General features: G+C 44.2%; 1 long non-coding RNA gene across 2 annotated transcripts in view; it reads right to left on the reverse strand.

Annotated features, from left to right (window-relative positions):
• Positions 1–2,983: 2,983 nt before the first annotated feature.
• Positions 2,984–25,249, reverse strand: part of LOC128089534 (uncharacterized) — a 67,505-nt gene continuing 45,239 nt past the window's right edge. For both annotated transcript variants that reach the window (XR_008210545.1, XR_008210544.1), the window contains one exon: positions 2,984–7,207. This is a non-coding gene — a long non-coding RNA (uncharacterized LOC128089534). The remainder of the gene's footprint in view (positions 7,208–25,249) is intronic.

The raw sequence follows: 25,249 nt of genomic DNA on the forward strand, positions 1-25,249 counted from the left end.
GCACAGCTGCCCAGAGAAGCCGTGGTTCTCCATCCCTGCACATGCTCAAGGCCAGGTTGTATGGGGCCCTGGGCAGCTGAGCTGGTGGGGGCAGCCCTGCCTGTGGCAAGGGGTTGGAACTGCGTGGGATTTGAGGTCCCATCAAACTCAAGCCATTCTGAGATCATGGGAAAAATTGCTCTTAAGGCCTTCATGTTAACAGGTCTGCATTTCATTCAAGTAGCTTAGTATTTGGAGTGTCCCTCCAACCTTCTCTGCCATAATCACCCTTTCAGCCAGCATCCAAAGTGCATGTTTGGTTCTGAAAGTGTCCCAGGTCTGTCCTGCAAGGTATACTTAAAAATTTAAATGGCCAGATGATCTCATCTGTCCAAACCAAACTGAGCAGAACAGGACTCATCTAAAAAAATTCTGCATTTTTGAAATATTACAAAGTTGTTTTTTTCTTGTTATACAAAAGCTGCTAGCAATTCATGCAGGCATGGAGTAGGATTCCAAACATTACAAAGAGAGGATTTACAGTTCAAAATTTGTGTTTCCAAGGCATTCATTTTTATTCTCACACAGATTGCAGAGATGAAACTCCCACTAAATTAAATGGAGGCATAATTAGTCCAGACACAATGGCTTGTTAAAGCATCTATAAACTTTGTGTATAGGTGCTTCAGCAAAGCCTGACTGAATGTTTATGTGTTTTATGTATATGAATACAGACGAGAAATTGCTGCTGAGTAGGACACAGTGGCCTGCTTAGCATACCAAATCAAACTGATTCATAACCAAAACTATGGCAACACCAGTACCATGATGTTTGGATATTTGGGGAAGGTCTCCAAAAAGTCTCTCCTGAGGCTCCAGAGCTCTCTGCTCTTCAGATGCTTTAGGCTCCAAGGCAGATTTTGGTGACAAGAGTATACCATGTTTTATGAGTGTTCTGTCCAGTTTTTTGAAAAATACATTGGGTAAAAACACAGCAGAGATTCTCTCTAAGCTGTTTTTCACACTCAATGCTTTTCCCTACTATCCCCTACCTTCTAAACATCCTGCATCTGTCTGTCACAGCTGCAGGGCATTTAATATCCATTTTGCTGCAGCAGGATGAATACTTCCAGGTCCAAAATATTCCAAGTCTGAAAACTGAATCATTTCTTACTGCCCCTTCCTGCTGTAAGACTGCTTTACTGTTCCCTGGTCCTATCTATGGATCAAAAAGTAAAAATACCATTTCCCAGTAGATGGCACCACCCGTTTTATTGAGTTTTTAATTATGATTATCTTTATTTCTTGTGGTTAATGCAACAGAAACTAGTAGCCAACTGAGCTGCTGGACAAAAGGTTAGCAGCCCTAGAAGACTCCAGCTCTGGCCTTACTGGAACCAGACACAAGAGCTCAGCAAGTATCAACACAGAAATACCATGCCTTCAGAAGAGTGAAGACATACTAGCACTTAAAGCAGTATAGCCATGGATAAGATAACAGCAAGTAAGGCCAACCTTCTTTCTTGTACCATAGGGATGGCTGCACAGGAAGGTCTTGTCCCATGCTCCTCAGACCCACTCCTTGTAGGTTCTCTGATGAAGGGCAACATGTCCCCTTTCTCAGTGGCATAGCCATTACCTCTGGGATGATGATAAGAGCATGGCCTGGGCAATGCGAGGCAACATGCTCCATAGCAAAGGTTCACAGAATCACAGAATCACAGAATGGCCAGGGTTGGAAGGGACCTCAAGGATCATGAATCTCCAACCCCCTGTCACACGCAGGGCCACCAACCTCCACATTTAATGCTAAACCAGGCTGCCCAGGGCCCCATCCAACCTGGCCTTGAACACCTCCATAGACAGGGCATCCACAACCTCTCTGGGCAGCCTGTTCCAGCACCTCACCACTCTCCCTGTAAAGAACTTCCTCCTGACATCCAGCTTACACCCTCCCTCCCTCAACTTAAAACCATTCCCCTTTGTCCTGCTGTTATCTACTGATTCAAGGAGTTGATTCCCCTCCTCTTTGTATGCTCCCTTTAGGTACTGAAAGGCTGCAATGAGGTCACCCCACAGTGCTCTTTTCTCCACACTGAACAACCTCCCTCAACCTGTCTTTATAGGGGAGGTGCTTCAGTCCCCTGATCATCTTCATGGCTCTCCTCAAGACCTTCTCCAACAGCTCCCTGTCTTTCTTGTACTGCGGGCTTCACACCTGGACGCAGTATTCCAGATGGGGCCTCACAGGAGCAGAGTAGAGGGGGACAATCACCTCCCTGTCCCTGCTGTCCACTCCTCTTCTGATGGATCCAGGATACCATTTGCCTTCTGAGCTGTGTGGGCACACTGCTGGCTCATGTTAAGCTTTTCATCTGTCAAGACGCCCAGGTCCTTCTCCACAGGGCTGCTCTCAAGGACCGCTCCTTCCAGTCTGTATGGATGCCTGGGATTCCTCCGGCCCAAGTGCAAAACTCTGCACTTTGCCGTGTTGAACCTCATCAGGTTCACCTGGCCCCCTTTCAAGCCTGTCGAGGTCCCTCTGAATGGCATCCCTTCCTTCCACCATGTCAACCGCACCGCTGAGCTTGGTGTGGTCAGCAAACTTGCTGAGGATGCACTAGATTCCTACATCGATGTCATTGACATGCCAGGACTAAGAGTATCCAGCTTTGCTGGGGAGTTGTTGAATAAACAGACGCACAGACATATGTAGAAGCCATAATAGTTATTTTCCATAAGGATGTAAGACTTCAGTTGTTGCTGTTTTGTTTAGTCAGTGAGGAAGGACGAGTCACACATTCAATATGAATGTCTTGCTATCATCATCTTTATTCCACAATCCTTAACATATTTATACACATGATTACCACCTACTTGTATGACTTTGCATTTTATACAAGACAGATTTATTGTTTTTCCTAACGTTTGCTAATAATAAACAAAGCAGTTTTAGTCTTGCTTAATGAGCATCTGGTACATCCTGGTTTCCCTTATCAGGTCATGGTTGGCTCATACCACACTTTTCCATTAAACTTTTCCTTTATTTTAGTGCACTAAATCCCACATTCAGTATAGACCTTGAAACAATTTGTTCAGGAGATTTACAGATATCTTAAACACACTTAAACAGGCTGAGGAAGATTTTTTTTCCCCCTCAAAGTGAATAAATACTTTTCTGCTAATTAATTGCAGAGGAAAAAGGAACAAGCACTAGTGTTTAAGGAGAGAAAAGACAGACTAAAGGCAGCAGGAGGGCAGGTATTGTTGAGATGTGGTGTCCTGGTTGATTTGGGCACCATTTCCAGCTACAAACAAGTTCTTTGTGACTGTAGGCACTGCACGGTCTCTCTGAAGCTTACTTCAGTGCCATTTTACACCAGAGGTCGGAGATGGGCATGCATGACGCATCACAGCCTGTGCATGTGTTGATGTGCACATTTTGTGTTCAGTGCTTCCCAAATAACTACAGTAGTCCAGATTCAGCTCTTTCAAAGCAAACCTGGAATTAGTAATAGTTGTAACCTATATTCTTGACAGTAGTAATTGAAAAAAGCATATATTGGCTATTCTCATGACAGAAAACCTACTTCAGACCCTCTATTCCCACACTGAAAAATGCCCACTAGGAATATTTTTTAGAATTTATCAGGCCTAACTTCATCTGAAAGTTTGATCTCTTTCTGATATCCTCTTTCCAATACAGTTTTGTTTCCAATGAACAATTCCTAACTAATTAGAAATAAAAGTCAAACTCTTAAATGTGAGGTCATGCTCATGTTTTATGCATGAAGCATTCTATCACTTACTCACTTTCACCAACCAGGAAGGGAGAGAGTTAACAGCCTTTTCTCTAATGGGATGCGCTCATGATGGTGTGCAGGACTGTTGATATCTCCTGAAATATAGAGGAATGTCTTATCAAGCCCAGCTCTTGTCTGATTTTCGGTCTGGCACTGGGAAACTTCAAAGCCCTGTCTAAGGAAGCTTTAGTGGTAGGCCATGATTGGCACGTAGCATGGAATTGTTCCTTTTCCCAGCTGTGACAGTCACAGGCCCCAACAGCATGGTCAGGACTTGCCAAAACAACGCTAGGCAGCAGTGGCAGTTTGCTTGTTGCATTTCCTTTGCCTGTTAAACTCTTAGAGAAAATTCATCCAGCAATAGCATTTTCTTTTGACTCTGGATTACAGTTGATTTTAAAGAGCTATCTAATCTCATTTTAAAGCCTTTGACTGCTGTAAATCCCAAACCTGCTCTGCTGCACTGCTCAATTACCCTCACAGCTGGGTGCCTGCCGAGACTAGCATGTGCCCCTGGGAGCTGAAGGAAGACTCCTGGCTGGAGGTAGACTGCTGGTGGAAAATCTCATTTCCAGGGGAGGAGTCTATACCTTATTTTGGAAAAATAGGCTTCAGCTGCATCATTTTTGCCAATGTCTTTGAATCAATTACCAGGTTCCCGTTTTGCTTCTGATGACGGAAGAGTTGCTTGCATTTACAACCTGCATTTTGTTTTACTGAATTTTTGCAAGATGTCTCAATTTTTTTCAAGTCATTTCAACTTACCACATAGTTAATTGTCTGATTTCACTGTTTGCATGATGGCATCTGAACATTTGCCAGAGCTGAGACTGCAATTTGTGCAGAGTTCATTTCCCAGACAGTCACACTGCACTTTTTTTCCAATGTCATCTCCCAGTCCACAAACTGTTCTTTTCAGTCATTTTCCACCTCGGCTTGGATTGGAAAGTAAGATCCAGTTAAATTGTGGTACCATTTCCATCTGTCTGTGACAGCTCCTGCAGACATTCATACCTGTTTTTGTAGGTCCCTCCTTCAACTAGTGAGGCAGACTCCATCATGCAGGTTTCACCCTTCCTCCCAGTGAAAGCCCACTAACCAGCCCAGGGCTAAAACTGTCATTAAGTTGGCCACTGGTGTACCCAATCCCAGCCCACTGCTAAAGGGGTATTATGACATCTAACAGCCCCCAGTCCTGCTTGCTCTTAGGACACACCCTGTGCTATATTCCTTAAACATGTCAGCAAGCAGAATTACTCTTACTGCTGAGCTCTGACGGGAAGGGATGAGAGGCAACTGGGCAGGGTTAGCTGATGCCAGTAAGAACACTTGGGTAAAAGCTAAGATGCTGCCATCGTCTCCTCCCTTCTATGTATGTATATCCTCTCTGCAACAGCAAGAAGCACCAGTTTTCCCAGAACTGTGTATCTCAAAAGGCAGACATAAACCCCTTCTCCAATATGGGAGGCCTGTGGTGGCCCGTCATTTCCATCTTAGCATTACAGTTACTTTGTCTCACAGCAACAAATCTTTCTGTACATACACTAATAAGGCTGCCTTTCAGGGTGCTCTGTTCTTTTGTCTGGAGACTTGTATTGCAATACATACCCGAACATTTCCTGATTAATGAACAACTTTGTTATAACTGATGAATTTAATAACTGGTCATTTTCTTCATGCTTGTTTCAATGGGCAGTCTGATTTTTTTGCTCTTCAGCTTAGCCCTTGTTTTGTTCAGGATATATCCCTGCTCATCCTGAGGATGGGTTCTTTCCTCGTGCCATCCACAGCTTCCAACAGGACACTGTGCTTTTTGCTTTCTTTTCTGTGTCCTTTTTAATTTTTTACTCTTTTTGCCTAGATCTTCACGACAATCTTCTCACATATTGTTTGTTTTTACTTTCGTATCACACCTTTACCTCTGACTGCAAAGTACTCTCAAGCTTGCATCCAATATCCTTTCTGAAACAGTAATGAAATTCTTGGTCAGCTCCATTAGAACCAGACGAATCTATGCTTTCTCTGTCATTCCAGCAGCAGTGAGTGCCTAAGCTTTCCATAATTAGCAAGGAAGATTAGAAAGTTCAGAATAGCCAGCTGCCCCTGCAGAACAGCCACACTGTTACGCGGTGTTACTGCTATGTGAGAAACACGCTCAAGACCAGAAATTTCTAATCACAGATCAGGCAAAGATCTCTGTGAAGAGCAGTTTATGCATTATTGCAATAATGGGCGCAACCCACTACTGACAAGGGAGAAATTGTATAACCAGTCAGTGAAATCCATTCTGTTATGTAGCCTGGGTGTGATGCAGGTAAAGTCACTCACTGGTTGAGTTCACAATCTTCCGATGCTGTTGCTATGTTATGCTTCTATACAATGTCTGCTACCAACCCATTGTCTTTGGGTACGTTCTGTACTTCTTATAATGATAAGAGGGCAATATTTTCAACAACCTGCACACCAGTTCTGTTCTGTGCCTGCTCTACTGCACACAATTGCCTTACCTAGTGCCTGTGCCAATTTTACCTAGGTCAGAACGCCCCAGTCTCAATTTTACTCTGTTCAGCAACTTTCTTTTATGAAAGGTAGCTTATCCTATGCTACATACAGAAATACTGGAAATTTCCACTGCAAAAACACAATCCACCCCTCACAATTCCCCCTCTTTTACCCTTTTTTGTTTTTGAACTAGACTATGAAATATTTCTAATATAAGAAAACTACCTTACTAACCTGACCTGATGATTGATAATAATAATTTATCAAAACTAATCATCTTGCTGTTCTCCATACTCTAATATTGATTGTTAAGGATAACAATTTCTTCACCCTTGTATGGTTCAGCCCAGTATGAACAGGTGGTAAATCTCAGAGCATAATCAGCATTACAGGTTCTAAGCCACTAAGGGATGTGGGGAAGATAGGGAAGTTAGTGATAGCAGAGAAAGAAATTTTAGCAAACAGTTTACAGAGCAGGGATAGTCACCACCAGGGAACCTGGCGATGCCTCACTGGTCCATGCGGAGGCAGCAGGTTGGTCAGTGACGTCTTGCTGGCTTACATGGCTGCTTTTTGGCAGATGGGATTCCCTATTCTTCCTCAGAACTATTCGGGCCTGACTACCCCAATTATCAGGGGCATTGTGTCCTGTCCACCACAGTGATGGTAGCTGTAGGGGTACCCACATTTTTGTTCATCAGGAGGAACAGCACATCTGTCCTCTTACCACTTTGCTCATGGTAGTCAGCCGTTAACTTCAAAAACTTGTTGGGCAGGTCATGACTTGGATGGGTGCTGCTGAACAGGCTTTGAGCCAAGCATTCTCCAGCTTCTCATGTCTCAGATGGCTGCCTCTGAACAAACTTTGAGCCAAGCATTATTCTCGCTTCTCACACCATCCAACGGAGCAAAGCTTGCTATCACTGTCCCATGGTGGTTTCAAGAAAAAAAGATTAAGAGGAATGAGGGGAGAAGGGAAAGATACATGTTAAAATCACACAAAAGCAAAGGAGCAAAATGTGAATGCTGCCAGTGCGCACAACAGAACTTACCTTACCCATGGATCATCAGGAGACTAGAAAAAGTTAGGAAAAGTAATCTAATACCTAGGCCAACTTTCAGATTCCTTGGGTATTTTGAGCTGGGCCAGTCATCTCAGCATGTGCCAGACTTTCACATAAATATGATTACAAGCAATAAACACAGAATCACAGAATCACAGAATGGCCAGGGTTGGAAGGGTTGGGACCTCAAGAATCATGAATCTCCAACCCCCTGCCACATGCAGGGCCACCAACCTCCACATTTAATGCTAAACCAGGCTACCTAGGGCCCCATCCAACCTGGCCTTGAACACCTCCATAGACAGGGCATTCACAACCTCTCTGGGCAGCCTGTTCCAGCACCTCACCACTCTCACAGTAAAGAATTTCCCCCTGACATCCAACCTAAATCTTCACTCCTTCAACTTAAAACCATTTCCCCTTGTCCTGCAGTTACCAACCCTTTTAAAGAGTTGATTCCCCTCCTCTTTGTATGCTCCCTTTAGGTACTGAAAGGCTGCAATGAGGTCACCCCACAGTGCTCTTTTCTCCACGCTGAACAAGCCCAGCTCCCTCAGCCTGTCTTCATAGGGGAGATGCTCCAGTCCCCTGATCATCTTCATGGCTCTCCTCTGGACCCTCTCCAACAGCTCCCTGTCTTTCTTGTACTGCTGGCTCCACACTTGGACGCAGTATTCCAGATGGGGCCTCACAAGAGCAGAGTAGAGGGGGACAATCACCTCCCTGTCCCTGCTGTCCACTCCTCTTCTGATGGATCCAGGATACCATTTGCCTTCTGAGCTGTGTGGGCACACTGCTGGCTCATGTTAAGCTTTTCATCTGTCAAGACGCCCAGGTCCTTCTCCACAGGGCTGCTCTCAAGGACCGCTCCTTCCAGTCTGTATGGATGCCTGGAACTCCTCTGGCCTGAGTGCAAAACTCTGCACTTTGCCGTGTTGAACCACCCTGGTCCCCATCTGGAGGTTTAGGGATGCAGGGCTCAGGAATGTGAGAAGTACTGGAACTCACCCAGGCCGCCAGTGAAGGTCGAGGCAAAGAACTCATTCAGTACCTCAGCCTTCTCTTTGTCTGTTGAAGCCAGTTCTCCTTTTACATTTACCAAAGGCAGTACACTCACTTTGGCCTGTCTCTTCTGGCCAATGTACCTGTCGAATGTCTTCCTATTGTTTTTTACGTCCCTCGCCCAAGTTGAGTTCTTCTTGCACCTTGGCTTTCCTGATCCCACAAGAAAGGTGGTACAGAAATGTTGCTACAGATTGTCATGTTGCAATAATTTTTCTACCAAAGCAAGATTAATTCCAATTGAGACAGGTGGCAAATCTTGGATTGATGTATAATTGAACTAATATGACGTAACTGGCACTGAATAATTGAAATCACATCCCATAATGTTAGTGAAGTTACAAACACAGACATTTGAACGATTGCTTGTATCTACAGTAATATTACCTAAGAGTATAAAATTGTAAGAGGTCCTCATGCACACACATCCTTTACCAATATAAATGAGCACTATTTCAAGGGTCTTATTGGGATACCTCTAAAAATGGCAAATGTTTTGCTCAGCGTCAAGACAAATGTCTTGAGTCTTGATGGTATTACTCTCACAAATAAATCCTCCCTGTTCCCATACAGCACATGAACTAACATCAACAGTTTGTCATTTGTTTCCATTCTGTTGAGCCCGTACTCTGTGTTCTAATGGGTAGGGCAGAACCCCATTGTGATTCAGTCCCAGTGCAATGACTGGGTACATGGTATGTACTGAAGCATTGCACATTGTTAGGACAAAAGCTGTGGCAAAGTTATTAACTTTGATGAGTAAAATTAACTAGATGCCACTAAGATTGAAATTCTCTTTCAAATATGTTTGCACTGTCCCAAATCATCCTTCAAATTTCAGTGGGTAGAGCATTTCCTTTACCTTCTACAACTAATAGCTTAGGAAGACATGATTTTGAGTTATAGCAAGTGCATCTGCAATTAACTGGTGGTCTTTCATGCTAATTCTTTACCATTGAGATAATACATTAGAAAATATCTGCCCATTGGTTCCCAGTGCTGACAGGGAAAATTACAGGGGTGTTGCAATGCACATAGATCACTTGTTGCATCCGGCACCCTACTTTTTGTTCTGCATCTCCCCAGAGTTGCGGGAGTCAGCCAGCACTATCTTGGCCCCATTCATTTCCTGAATATATTTTATCACTGTGCTTAACCATGGTTGAAAGGGTTAAGCCTCTGTTAGAATTAGAATTCAGTCCCATACGCCCAGTATGCCCAATATGGGCACTGTGACCAGCCAGTGAATGTGATAGGGTCAGCATAAGTAATTACAAAAATTAATCTGAAGAATATGCCTGTCTGAAACAGTGACATTAATGATACCCTGGGGATCCCAGAGAAAGGAGCAGGGTGAGAAGGGAACATGTGAGGTACAGCAACAGGATCAGCATTTGTTAGCATCTGGAAAACAAAAGAGAGAGAACTTCCCAGTTCCAGAGGAACCAAGGTTAGAGAAAGCATAACTGGAAAAGAAAACAACAATAACTTTCCTGGTCCCAAATGTTGGAAGGTGGGTGAAATCCAGATGGTTAATTTGATACATCTTCCCCTGATTGTCTTTGAGCCTTCCAGATGTATTTGTTAAGAGGCTCTTAGAGGGTTAAAGGAACAGGACCAATGTGCAGCAAATCAATCAACATCAGTTGTCCTGGGGAGTAATCATCCCAGTAAGCATTTCTTTGAGTAAGGAACTACGGGGCACAGTGGCTGCCAGTGGTGAAAAGTATTCCAGGTCCCCAATAACCCTCTGATTCCTTTTCAGTTAACAGGATCTGTTCTCCCTGTTAGTGGCACTTTCCATACATACTCTGTCTCTGATTCCCTAGGAGTGTGACCAAAATCTTTCAGAATAGGTGACCTCCTTGATACTAACATCTGAATACCCACCTTCACTCTCTTCATATGCATGCCCAGTTTCTATCAAAGGGCAGAGAAGGGTCACCAGGTTTCCTGATTTGTCTTTTTGGGCTCTCACATCCCCCAGATTTTCTCCTGGATAGAAGTCACTACCTGAGGAACTCCCTCTCATTTCTCTTGACACAATTTTCTCTAAGGACATGCTGAAGCAGGACATTTGAATGTTCTTTTTCTGACTGTCCCCTAAGATCTTCTACTTGGTTCTGCAGGTATATAACCAATTCCTGCAAGGACTGAGCAATTTGGGTTTCTGCCATGTGCTGTTCAATGTGAATCTCTACAGCAGCAGCAAGAGCAGCTCCTAGAGCTGCACAAATGATTGATTTTCCCTTTCCCTCCCCCATGCAAGTTTACTTGTGGAGAGAATTTATGCGATCCGCGACTCCTTCTAAGCTGGACCAATTGTTCTATGCCCACTCCAGCTCCACAGGCGAGGTTTTGGCACTGTGCTTTTCCAAGAGGTTGAAGAGCGGATTCTTTTTTTTGTTTGTTTTTAATGATCATGCCTCAAAATGTGCAGCAATCTCTTCAGGAGGGGTGAGAAACACATAAAATCAACAACTCAGCAATTTCCTTACACTCCCAAAGGGTACACACATACTCTCTTCCACCAATAAGGCAGTTGCTACTATCACCTGGACACATAAGGGCTGACCTCCAGATACAGGGTCTGATAGCTTAGGCAAGTATGCAACAGGTTTTCTTTTATCTTCCTACTCTTGTGTTAGAACTCCTAAAGCAGCTTCTTCAATGACAGTTAAAAAAAGGTGAAATGGTTCCTTTAAGGCAGGCAGTTCTAACCCAGGTGCTGCAATTAAGTCCCATTTCAGTACTTCTACTAATTATTTTTCCTCTTCTGTCCATTTTAATATGTTGGGTTTTCCCTCTAATAGTTTGAGATATTTGTGTTTTTTTTGTTTTTGTTTTTGGGTTGGTTTTTTTTTTGGTGTGTATGCTTCTATTCATAATCTACAGCATGCAGTTAGACCTAGAAACTTTCACAACTCCCTCTTTGTCCTGGGCAGAGGAAGCTGCACAATGTCCTGAATTTTTTCAGAATTCTCCATTTTCCTACAGAAATTACATACCCAAAGTATCTGACTTCTCTTTCCACATACTGCAGTTTATTTTTAAACACCCTTAACCTGTGTTCCCCAATAAATTCAGGAATTTACTTGTAGTCTCTTTTAATTTGGATTCCTCTGTTCCACAAATCAGCAAATCACCCACATACTCTAACAGCTTTACCCCCTCTTCAACCTGAAACTTTTCCAAAACTTTCTCCAGCAGTTGTCCAAATAAATTAGGTGATTCCATGAACACTTGTGGTAAAACAGTCCTCCTACTCAGATCAGGAATTGGGTAAATCAAGCCACTCACATAAGGGTTAAGTATACTAAGAAGAACAATAAGGGAAGATCAGTGGGACATGCTGACCTCTTTGCAGTCAGGACCAAAGGAACTGTGCAAACATAAGGGGAGAACAGCCTAAAGCAACTGGTTTTGACCTGTTTGGATGGGGGAGCTATTGTAAAGTAAAAGGTCAGACCGAGGAAGACTTCTGACTTCATCCCCACGACCACCAGAGGGAGACCCTTGCTACGGACTGCGCAAGCGTCAGAGGGGGGAGCAGCATGTAAATCAGTTCCCGGAAAGCAATGAATATGTAGATGAATCTTATGAATATGTATAAGATCTGCTTATAAATCTGTAACACTTATGCTTGCTGGTGTGCAAGTTAGGAGGAATGATCCCCCTTGCACCCAGTGTCTGCGCAGCACTGATTACAACATACCTGCTTTATAACTACTGTGTGGTTATAGGGTTTGATTCCGCAAGTCAATTTTGGCACCCTAGATGGGACAACCTCTGCTCGGCTGCAGGACCGGTTGAGAAGGGGGACGCCTTCAGCGCACCCCGAGATTTCTCGGAAGGACTCCCCTTCCTCACCCGATCGCTGTGGGAGCAGACAAGGACCATCCATCGGCGGACCAGGTATGTGTATGGAATGAGGGGACCCGTAAGCCGTGTGGAGACGTCCTACGCTGGGTACAGCCACTGCTGCTGCCCCTGGGAGAGTGAGCTCACAGCTTGGGTTGGTTGCCGGCTGGGGTAGGAAAACTCCTTGGGGAGTTCCTACAAACGGGACCCGTAAGTCGTACGCAGGGATTGGTAACATCAGGCATTTTGTTAAACTACTACTTGGATTCTTGTGGCCATTATACTGGGAATCACAGATTGTACTGCTATCACCACCTGTTGTGTGTGTTCGGTACCGTGTATCTGTGTAACTGCCATCAAAGCACTCAAAAGGAGACCGAACTCTGCTTTGGCAAATTGTAAAGCTGGCATTATGTGTGAATGCGAGCGAATGTGTTGAATGCTTGAGGCATGGCACAGCTGCAGTGTGAGTGCGGAGCGTAACGATGATCGTTGTTTGTCTGTCTGTCTTTATGTTTTTGTATGAATTTATGAATGGAGATGATGAATCCATAGAGAGATGCCCGGCCCATTTGGGGAATGACTGTCAACTCATTTATGTAATACTGTGTTCTGTTTGTGTTGAGGTGTGTGAGTGCTGTTTCTGTGGCGAGGTGTTTATAAATGAACAATACGGAGTGTTAGGGGAAAGTTATATGGTATTAAGGGTTTATGGAAACTGAAGAACTGTGTTGTTTCATTTGTGGGTTCTGAATGGAATGTGAAAACTGTTTTGATGGTGTAAGAAACTGTTAATGGTATACAGAAGTAGAATCGAGAGTACAAACAGTGGAATAACGTACAAAAGAAAAAGGGTTAAAGAAAAAGTGAGTTTATCTGCGCTGGCACAAGAGCAACCCCCTTGCACTGTCCCCCCTGGAGCAGAACTTGGTGTGAGAGAGTGAGCCGGGGACGGAGACTGCTGCTGTAAACAGCATTACTTGCAAAGGGGGAGGTAGGGAGGATAGGGCACTGGAAGTGAGAATAGCCTTCATCTGCAGGGATCTAGGGAACTTGAAATCCCAGTGTTTGCACCGGAAGCCTCTGGAGAGGAGGACATGAAATTGAAGTATGATGTTAGTAGCTGATGTAATTGTGAGAGTTTGGAAAGTGAAAATTTTGGGAAGGACGCAGGCTGAGGACGGCAAAGATGAGAAGGGTGTGACAGGGAAGTCAGGACTGAAGGGAGGTGAGCGACATGAAGGAAAAGCAAAAAAAACCATCCAACCAACCAACAAACAAAAAATAGATTAGATTGAGAAACAGAGAAAGTAAGGAAATCAGGAATAACAGCAGCTGTTACTGTGGCACTAGAGCAGGGCCGTAGGACCCAGAGATCTACTCAGACATAGGGGGGCTGGAAGAGCCCAGGGAAGGCACTGCCCCACTGGAATGAAAGCAGTGGGCAAACTGCAGGGAAATGGGACACTGGTGGAGAAATCTTACCAAGCTGAGTGAGAGGGAACCATCTCTGATTGCAAACCTGAAGGATCAGAACCTGGGAATTTTGCCCTAGCAGATCCACTGGTTAAATTGCAGCTAGGAGAGCAGGGATTTTGTAACAGTAGTAGGAGCTACTGCATAGTAAGAAAAGGCTTACTTTTGGGGATCAAATAAATGTAGGCTGAGAAAACAAGTAGGAATACATAAATTCTTGTACATGCCAGGCTACTCTGGCAAGATTTATTAGAACAAATGAATGCAGAGATTAAATTAAATAAAACTGGTGCTAAGGATCAAACACTATTAACTGATTGGAAATTGTAAGTTTGCCTTTAACACAAACTGGGAAAAACAAGGTTGTAGCCCCAGAAGTTACAGAAATCTTAAATAAGGTCAGCTTAGGAGTGTGGGTATCACGGATACCTGGCACAGCCAAAACTGCAGCCCTCAATAGAAGTTAAGTTAAAAGCAAAAGTTAGCCCAGTTCAGGGTAAAGCAGTGCCCTTTGAGGATATGTGAAGGATAAAAGATTTGTTTTATTCTTTTTTTTATTTTTTTGAGTCTGAATTACTAATTGAATATGAATCCAAATACAATCCAACTATAACAATACTGTAGTTTGTACAAGATCTGAGGGCAAGTAAATAGCAGTGGTGACAACATCCACTTTATTAACCGAGTTAAGGAATGAGTAGGTGAAGTTTGCCTTCTGGATTTGAAAGATGCCTTTTCTGCCTGGTTTGGCCAAAGGTTATTTGCCTTTGAACAGGAAAACTCCAATATGGGGAGAAAAGACTCAGTTAACCTGGACAGTCTTACCCAGGGTTGTGAGAACAGCTCAATGATTTTTGAGAGCTGCTCAACTCGTGAACCTGAGATTGGGTTCCTCCATCCCAGGGTAGAACTTTACTGCAGTACGTAGATGCCACAGAAGCAAAAGAGGACTGTGTGCAATGGACTGTGAGTTTGCTGAATGTCTTGGTTTAAATGATTATCAAGTTTCTCAACAGAAGCACAAATAACTCCATAGCAAGTGACGTATTTGGGATATGAGATTACAGCTGGACTTCAAACCTTAAGGACTGTCAGGAAAGAAGCCATCTGCCAAACCCCTGAGCCGCAACCTGCCAAGGAACTCCGTACGCTCCCAGGAATGACAGGATGGGGCTGACTGTGGATACACAGCTACGGACTGTTGGTAAAGCCAAAATATTATATGAAATGGGAAGCAAGGAGGGCATCCCCCAGCTGAAAGAAGAACTTGTGAAGGCCCCCTGCTTTGGGGCTGCAGACATGGCTAATCCCTTCTGGCTGTTCTCCCATACAAAACAAGGAATAGCTCTGGGAGTCCTTGCCCAGAGCCGTGGACTCTATCAAAGGGCAGTGGCACACTTCTCCAGACAGCTTGATGAAGTGAGTAAGGAATGGCCGGGGTGCTTGAGGGCGGTGGCTGCGCTGGTACTCAACATTCAAGAAGCCAGTGAAGTTCTGCTAGGCCAACGAATAATATCTCATACAGTGTCTGCTGTATTGTAGGTAAAAAGAGGGCACTGGCTCTCACTCCAAAGGTTCCTGAAATACCCAGCCATCCTGGTAAGGCAGGATGATGTAGAAATAATTGTAACTAATATTGTCAACCCAGTATCTTTCCTTAGCAGAGCTCCTGGAGAACCAGCATTTCATGACTGCTTTGAAACAACTGAAGCTGCATATTCCAGCCAGTCGGACCTGAAGGACAAACCCTTAGAAGATGCAGAAGACAGCTGATGTACTGACAGCAGTTTTGTGGGCCAAGGAAACCGTAAGGAAATGCAGTAGCTGCAGCTGACAAGATAATCGAAGCACAACCATTACCTGAGGGGACTTTCCCTCAGAAGGCTGAAATAACTGCCTGGACGAGAGCCTTACTTATATTACATATTCTAATTACATATTTGGGGTGCTACATGCTCACAGTACCATCTGGAAAGAGCAAGGATTGCACACCCAAGGAAAACAGCATGATATAAATCTACTGAAGAGCGTGGCTATTATACATTGTAAAGGACATCAGAAGGGTAACGCTGTACAGGAAACTGGAACTAAGATGGTGGGTCAGGTGGCAGAACAGGCAGTTGAAGAGGGCTTTAATTCCAGACGGTAAACTTAAAGTCTCTGAAGCTGAGTCAGAACCTGTACAGTATTCTAAAGAGGACAGGAATCTAATTGATTTAGAAGGGAAGAGAGCAAGTTGATAGATGGGTGCACGCCTGTCTGGACACATTGTTATGCCCCTCAGTATTTTATGGAAATCGGTTCTTTGCAGGTGGGGGTTGAGGTGTTGAGTGAGTATACGGTCAGCTTGGCAAAGCAGTTAAAGAAAATTGAGAAAATGGTACCTGGTACAGGGGCACAGGCCTGGATGGTCCAATGCACAATGTATTACCAGGCAACTATGTCTATGTTAAATCTCTCTCAGATTCACATTTGGAACCAAGAAGGGAAGGGACCTATCAAGTGCTTCTGACTACTCACACAGCACTGAAGGTGGAAGGACTGATCGACCACTGTGGACTGTTGCAGAGAAGGAACCTCTTAAGCTCAAACTTACGAAGGCAACATGAATATATTATTTCTTGCAAATAGAGTTTGTAGAACTTGCTTTAGCTTGGCAGGATAATGCTTTTACACAAATGACAGAAAATCTCACTCGGGTTGAATATTTTGAATTGCTAGGTGTACACTGCCTTGCAAAGAGATGGAGGGATGGAACTCCCTCAACATGGGATTCCGTCTACAAATTGGACACTATGGAGCAAGGCAGGAGGTAGATGTAGGTGCGCAGATTAAGATATGACTATAGAAATAAAGGGACCTAAATTTAATTTACAACTTTGGGCAGATCATAATATTACAATACTTAGGAGAAATGGTACAGGTAGATCAATAAGTGTAGGGGAATTTAATGTATCTCTTCAGGATGGAGTACAGTTTTGTAATCTTGAGGGTCCAAGGAAGGATGAAATAGATGACCCTTTCTTTAATATTGCCTTTTACAAAGGGTCAGAAAAGTGCCCCTTGGGACCAGGGTTGTGGTGCTCTGTGATAATGGACAGGCAAGGAGGACCCTACTGAGGAACTGGAGAGGACATTGTGTATGGGGATATTTAGTGCTACATAATTCCTTTTTCAATGGAACAGTTCCTCCTCCCGGGATACTGAGAACTCCTTGGAAGAGGATGAAATGTGTAAATAACCCTCTCATAGAAGAAAACTGACCAGCTTCCATAGCTTTGCTAGGTGGTTTATCCTGTTCTTGGGAGTAAGTGAATTAGAAAAGACAGTAGTTAACATTTCAGCTACTTTGGAGATAATAGAAAATGCAACTATAGACACAATACAAGCATTACAAATAGAAGTGTCAATGTTAAGTAAGGTAGTGCTGCAGAATAGGATGGCGCTAGATCTACTAACTGCAAAAGAAGGGGGAGTTTGTGCAATTATTAATCAGAGCTGCTGCGCTTACATAGATGAGACCCATAGAATAGAAACTGATCTGCAAACCATATGGGAACATACTAAAGTACTCCACCAAGTTAGACGATACTTCCTTTGGCTGTACCGAATTGTAGAAAAACTTAACTAGCTGGCTACCCAATTTTGTACAGTGGAAACAACTTTGTTATACTATTTTCCCTACTTGTTTTGATGTGTATAAGTTTGAGATTTATGTTGTGGCTTTGTAAGGGTTGGGAGATAGCTATGAAGATTGGAAGAAAAAGAAACTATGGCAAAGATGGAGAATGGAAGTTATTTTAGGAATTCCCTTTCTCAAAATGGGATCATTTAGCAAAAGACTTTGCTAGGTTTAAAAAAGGGGGAATTGAGATCAAGAATTGGGTAAATTGAGCCACTCACATAAGGGTTAAGTATACTAAACTTAGAAGAACAATAAGGGAAGATCAATGGGACACACTGACCTCTTTGCAGTCAGGACCAAAGGAACTGTGCAAACATAAGGGGAGAACAGCCTAAAGCAAGTGGTTTTGACCTGTTTGGATGGGGGAGCTATTGTAAGGTAAAAGGTCAGACCGAGGAAGACTTCTGACTTCATCCCCACGACCACCAGGGGGAGACCCTTGCTACGGACTGCGCAAGCATCAGAGTGGAGGACAGCATGTAAATCAGTTCCCGGAAAGCAATGAATATGTAGATGAATCTTATGAATATGTATAAGACCTGCTTATAAATCTGTAACGCTTATGCTTGCTGGTGTGCAAGTTAGGAGGAATGATCCCCCTTGCACCCAGTGTCTGCACAACACTGATTAAAACACGCCTGCTTTATAACTGCTTTACGGGTACAGGGTTTGATTCTACACGTCACTATATTACTGCCTTCGTCCCTATCTGGGCCCTCTCATTCAAAGGCAAAAGGATCTCAACTCTCTGAGTCTAAAACACAGGTCCAGAAAGCATCTTTTAAGCCTATTACACTGAAACATTCATGTTTTTGTGGGATCATACTCATTAAAACATAGGGATAGGAACAATGGGGTTGTTGCTTGAGAACTATTCCATTAATTTTTCTTAAATCTTGCACCAGCCGATAAGTGCCGTCTGCCTTCTGTAATGGCAAAACTGGAGTGTTATAGGATGACATACAGAGTTCCAGAAGACTGCATTGCAGGCTTTAGACCTATTATCCATTCTAAAGTTATGGGATATTGTTGCTGTTTCACAGCTTCACTCCCTTCTTGGGCAGTTATTTTTAAGGGAGCAATTGTGAGTCCACCTCAGTTTCCTAAATTCAACTCCCTAAATCCAACAAGCAGCATATGCAGACTCCTTCTCCAAAGCAAAAGAAAACAAAACAAAAAAATAATAAATAAAGGAGTTTACGTGCACATCTGAAGCTTGACAAATGCGATCCTTGTCAGATGCATATTTTGGCCAAAATACTTATCTGCAGCTGGTTATTTAGGCCATACAACAACATAATGTCTAATAATTTTCTGCTTACCTTTATCCCTGGTTGAGAAAAATGAGGTACTCATCCATGCCCATGACAGATTCTCTTCATGTCACCCCAAGCAGAACATACACTATTAGATTGCCCACCATGTCCTTACTCTTCTTAGTGGATATACAGTAGATGAGAATATGGTTTGAAGAAGATGATGCAGAGAAAACATCTACACAAAGCAAGTCATTTAACATTGGCTCAGAATGTGATTTTGAGATAAGGTGATAATCTGAGAATCATGAAGCTATGCCGGTAGGGACCATCAGAATATCTACAAGTGTCCAGCCTACACCATGTTCCTCTAACATACAGCTATTGCAGACAATGAGATCTCATTCATTCTAATGCCAAGACAGTGCAGGCTTACGGTGACACTTCATTTCTCTGCAGAGGCTTTGAAATTACTAAGCCATCTGTCTGCTGCATTTTGTTGTCTTGGAAATGGATTTATCAGGTCACTAGGAAACAGGCTTCAAATCAACCACAACTCTGAAAGGTAATGCACAATTGCAGTTGGTGATGTCATCCTCCCACCGTGGTGCATCTGCCTCCCAGGAATTCCCAGCTAGTCCCTGCTTCTTCTGTGAGAAAAGTGCTTTCCAACAGCACTACTGCTAGTCGTTCACATCTCCCCTCTGAATGCCTGTCTGGCACACAGACCCTCTGTACATCACACTCATATGCACTTATCTGTACTTTTCTCTACAACTTCCAGCCAGATATCATGTACATGCCATACCACGGCCTACCCCTGTCTCCTGTGTTTGATGGTATGGGCAGTGCTCATGTAATGGCTGCCAGTGCCATGTTTCTTCTTGCCCCTTTGGTACTGGGGAGCTGCAATTAGCGGGCTCAGAGGAATATTAGACCTTGTAATCATTAGCTGCGCTGTGTTTAGTGATGCATCTCTGAGCTACTTCATAAATCAAACATGAAACTGTTAGAGTTCAAGGAGGAGGTCAGTCATTCAGGCATAACACTGAAGAGAGACAGCAGAGGCTAGTGAGACACAACAGAGTGGAGTCCAGGTGATGAGAGGAAGATCACACTGCAAGCACAGAGCAGTGCATAAAGCCTGGGAAGGCCCCTCCGGTTCTCGACCAGCCATACTGCCAGTACTTCAGCATGAGGCTTCAACCAGGGCTTTGACAGTCCAAAAAGGCTGTATAATGCAGTATAAAAGCCTACTATTGCAACTGCAAGCCTAGATGCAATGGTCACCTTTATTATCTGCTCCGTGAGGCACTTCTGCGGAGCAAAAAGAGTAGAGATCTTTGGAGGGATCTTTGGTGTTTGCTTCTCTGCCCCCAGTTGAAAGGCAATTCTGCAAACCCTCCACCACTGTTATATTCAGTGACTCCTCTCATGTTGCCTCTATTACCATAGGCTTGCAAATTTTCCTTGGGGATGATGGAAAAAGGCTCCTTGAACAGCATGTTACTGTTACAGACAAATGCCTCATCCAGCACCTGGGCGTTAGGGTCCATGTATCTGCCAAAGAAATGAAAAGCGCATGTAAGAGCAGGAGGAGGCACAGGACCTGCCTTTTAATGCAGTCCACTTAAAATCAAAGCACAGTGCCAGGTCTGCCCTTGGAAGCACCCTCAGGAGAGGGTTCAGCCCCTGCAGCCAGTAGAGGGACTAAACCCTAAAGAGATTACTCCTTTAATGTAGTAGCAGGACCGTTCCAGACTGTTTGCCTCTTATACACATCATTTGCATAGGGTGATCTGCCCATGGCTACTGCATCTCTTCAGGTGGTGATAAGGTTCACACAAATGATTAGTGGCTTTGCAAATATATTTCCTCTAGACATGGATCAAACCATGCAGCAACTCTGCATTTGAAGGTTGACATAGGTACAAATGCAAGACAACAGTACCAGGTGGACTGCTACCTCCTGGGAAATGAGAAATGGCTCATTATTAAGAACTGTACGATTAGGGTCAGGTCCACTCAGTCCACTCAGTCTAGTCCACTCAGGCTCTGCTACCACAGCTGTGAAGAAAGAGAAGTAGAAGGCATTCTCAATAACAGTGCTCTCCCCCACTTCTCCCTACCCACAGCAAGGAGACAGAAATTTTCCTTTAATTCCCTTTGCCTGGACACAGATCTGAGCAGAAAAGGCAGAGTGACTGATCCAGGTGGGGATGTATTACTGTTTTGCATAGAAATCATCCTGCCTTGCTACAGACGTCAAAGGGCCACCTAAGATGACAAAGAAAAATACTGACAGTACATTTACTTCAGAGAACAGAGTCTTTTACTTCAGAGAAGAGACAGTTCTGGGGAATGATGTGAGCAGAATGTTTTCTGAAGGGTCACTGCACCTGATCAACAGCTTTCTTCCCAACTCTTCTAAGCTAAGTCCCCAGAAAGCTGCACGGTCTGGAGCTTTGTCCCCTCCTCCAGCCACTGGTTCCAGAGAAAACAGGCATAGGTCCCACTAGACTCAGCAGCAGCTTCAGGAAAAATAAGAAAACAATTAAGCTTGGTACTGGTGTGCACAGGTGCCAGTAGTCCTGGGACTGGATGGACATCAATTTTTGAATCTGCCACCTATGTTATTTGAAACTGCGGTCAAAACTCATAACAGTTCCTTGTTCAGCATTGTCATCAACTACTCAGTGCAAGTCAGGTGGATGTCTTGCTTGATAGGTTAGAAGTCACAAAAAGGCAATTGCCTTTTTCATAGAATCATAGAATCATAGCATGGCTTGGGTTGGAAGGGACCTCAAGGATCATCTCCAACCCCCCTGCCACATGCAGGGACAGCGACCTCCATATCTAATACTAGACCAGACTCCCCAAGGCCCCATCCAACCTGGCCTTGAACTCCACCAGGGAAGGGGCATCCACAATCTCTCTCTGTTCCAGCACCTCACCACTCTCATAGTAAAGAAGTTCCCCTGATATCTAACCTAATCTTCTCTCCTTCAACTTAAAGCCATTTCCCCTTGTCCTGCCATTATCTACCCTTTCAAAGAGCTGACTCCCCTCCGGTTTATAGGCTCCCTTTAGATTGAAAGGCTGCAATGAGGACACCCCAAAGCCTCCTCTTCTCCAAGCTTCCTCAGCCTGTTTTTGCAGGGGAAGTGCTCCAGCCCCCTAATCATCTCCGTGGCTGACCTCTGGACTCTCTCCAACAGTTCCATGTCTTCATTGTATTGAGGGCTCCAACCTGGATGCATACTCCAGTGGGTCCTCATAAAGGCAGAGAGGGACAATCACCTCCCTGCTGTCCCTGCTGTCCATCCCTTTTCTGATGGAGTCCAGGATACCACTGGCCTTCCAAGCAACAACAGCACACTGCTGACTCATGTTAAGCTTTTTCATTCATACCAGGAACCACAGGTCCTTCTCTGCAGGGCAGCTCTCAAGAACTACTCCTTCAGGTCTGTATGGACCAGCTTTAGATTCTGTTGAGGTCCCTCTGAATGGCATTCCTTCCTCCTACCATGTCAACTGCAACACTCAGCTTGGATCCTTGCCGAGGATGCAGCCAATTCCGTCATCGATGTCACTGATAAAGATGTCCCCTGGGAGACAGCTGGCCTCCTCCTGGACATAGAACCATTGGGCATTGATTGTCCTGGACACAGGACCATTTCCTAAACAAAGGACCAAGATTACTGGAATAGGGTGCTCACAGTTGAAAAACAGAGCAGCAAAAATTGTCAGGAATCTTTTTGGTCAGATTAGGCTGATCACCATTTTCTGCTTGCTAGCTTATGCCCTGTACTTCATGTGCCAGTCCCTGGGGATCCAGCAGAGATTAGAAGAATGCTCAATTACATGCACCCAGCTCTCTGCAGAGATTAGAAGAATGCTCAATTACATGCTGAAAAGGCACAGGTGACTATATTATCATAGCTTGTGACTTCAGAGCTTTTGGAAAGGAAATCCTCTTCACTTCTGAAGTAGGAAGTAGATGAGTTTGAAGAGGTTCCAGTAGGTAGAACAGCTTATGCTGCTCTCATCCAGAAGATGGAGCAAAACATGAAAACTATCCAGCTGAAGCTGATTCATGATTCAGATTAAGAGCTGAACTGCTCTACTGTGTACACTGACAAAACTTTGTGGGTGTGAACAAAGCAGCGCCAGTTTTACACTCACTGCCAACACAAACAAGCAGCTCTCTGCCTGAAGCTTATTCCCCATCCCATTCTTTTAAGCTAAATGATTTCCTTCCAGTACTCCACATACCCAGCCTGTTAATTCATTGCTCTTTATCCTCTGTGATTTCCCATGACACCTTTTTCCAACACACAATTCAAATAGCAACTTCCATTTCTCTTAGCAGTTGACAAACTCATGTTTATATTGCTGCTGTTGTGGTTTAACCCAGCAGGCAGCTCAGCACCACGGTCGTTCATTCACTCCTCTCTACCTCCCAGTAGAGACTGGGGAGAGAATTGGAAAAAAAAGAAGTAGAACACTTGGGTTGAGATTACAACTAGTTATAAATACGTAAAAGGAAGAGTGAGAAATAACAGTAATGATAATTTTTTATATATATATATATATATATACACACACATATATTTGCATGTATGTATCTACATCCAAGAGATGCACAAGCAGTTGCTCATCGTCTGTCAACCAATACCCATCCCATCCCCAAGGAAGGGTTGCCCGCCCTGCCAAATCTCTGCTGCTTTTCTAGCTTTTATTTGCATGATGCCTTTCGGTATGGAACACTTCTTTGGCCAGTTTGGGTCAGCTGTCCTGGTTCTGTCCCCTCCCAGCTCCTTGTGACCTCAGTTCCCTTGCTGGTAGGGCAGTACAAGAAGCTGAGACACTGAAATGTCACTGAAATATCCTTGGCACTGTACAGCACTGCTCAACTAAAATGTTGGTGTGTTATCAACATCATTTTTCCCCTAAAGTCAAAGCAGCATCATACCAGCCACTATGAAGGAAAAATCAACTCTGTCCCAGCTGAAACCAAGACAACTGTCTACACAACATGCCAATATTCCTTGAGGCTTTGCTGATTCTGCAAAACTTTCATGCCCTGACAATGTGTTCCTGTTTACTAAGTCTGATTTTCTGCTTGTTTTCTCCTTCTAACACACGCTCTATAACATCCTTTTCACAAGTCAGTGTAGAAAATCTGTCCTCCAGAGAAAGACTTAGGAAACTCAGGTACTTTCACTTACAGAAGACGGACTGATTCAGCTGCAGATCTGGACTACGATCTGGGGAGTAGACTTTCAGAAATCTAGGTTAATGTAAAAAAAAAAAAGAAACAAAACAAACAATTAAAACAAAAGAAACAAAATTCACTACCAGCAACCCCGAACTCCCAAGCTCCAAAATGCAAACTCTGATAGCTCTCTGTCCATCTTGCCCTGAATCAGTGTCACTGAATCATACAAACATAGAACGACTTGGGTTGGAAGGGGCCTTCAGATTACCTGCTTCCAACCTGCTGCTATGGGAAGGGCTGCCACCTGTGAGATGAGGCTGCCCAGGGCCACATTCAACCCTGCCTTGAGTGCCTCTGGGGATGGGGCATCCACTACTTCTCTGGGCAGCTGTGCCAGGGCCTCACCATTCTCTGGGTAAAGAATTTCCTCTAAATATGTAATCTAAATCTCCCCTCTTTTGGTTTAAAACTGTTCCCACTTGTCCTATCAGTATCAGACCACAAAAAAATGTGGTCCCCTTCCCGCATGTAAGTTCCCTTCAAGTACTGGAAGGCATCAATGACGTCTTTCCAGAGCCACCTTTTCTCCAGACTGAGCAATCCCAGCTCCCTCAACCTCACACATACCTGGGAATGCCTCAACCCAAATGCAACACCTTGCACTTGGCCTTGGTGAAACTCATTAAGTTCTCAAGTGCCCACTTCTCAAGCCTGTCAAGGCCCCTCTCAGTGCCCTCCGTTCTATTGTGTCCACTGCACCACTCAGCGTGGTGACTTCAGCAAACTTGCTTGAATTCAAGGATCCTTGAATCTGAATGCAGAACAGAGAGCGTGATTACACAACTGCAGCAGCCAGTCACTGGGATGGCATTCCCAGCACACAGAAGATTCTTTATGCCTGAAGTATTTTAAGACATGGGTGATGGGTGTCTGACCCCCACAGAGGGTGTGGTCAGTCGCTCAATGTCCAGAAGAAGGTGGATGTGGATGGTGGCCCCCACGGTTCCGCCATGGGACTGGTAGCCTTCAACATCTTCATCAGTGACACAGACGGTGGGATTGAGTGCACTCAGCAAGTTTGTGGATGATACCAAGCTGTGTGGAGCTGATGACAGAACAGAAAGAAGGAATGCTACCCAAAGGGACTGGAGCAAACTTGAACCCAGTGAGACTCCATGTGTGATGCAACTCTGTCGAGGCAATCCCAGATATGTGTACAGACAGGGAAAAGAGAACGCTCTGGGGAGATCTCGTTGCAGCCTCCCAGTGCTTAAAGGGAGCTTATGAACAGGAGAGTGACTGACAGTTTGTGTTTTCACAGACTGACAGAGTGTTTTCAC

Source organism: Tympanuchus pallidicinctus, unplaced genomic scaffold (genome assembly GCF_026119805.1).
Source record: "Tympanuchus pallidicinctus isolate F22 unplaced genomic scaffold, pur_lepc_1.0 scaffold4, whole genome shotgun sequence".
NCBI lineage: Eukaryota > Metazoa > Chordata > Aves > Galliformes > Phasianidae > Tympanuchus > Tympanuchus pallidicinctus.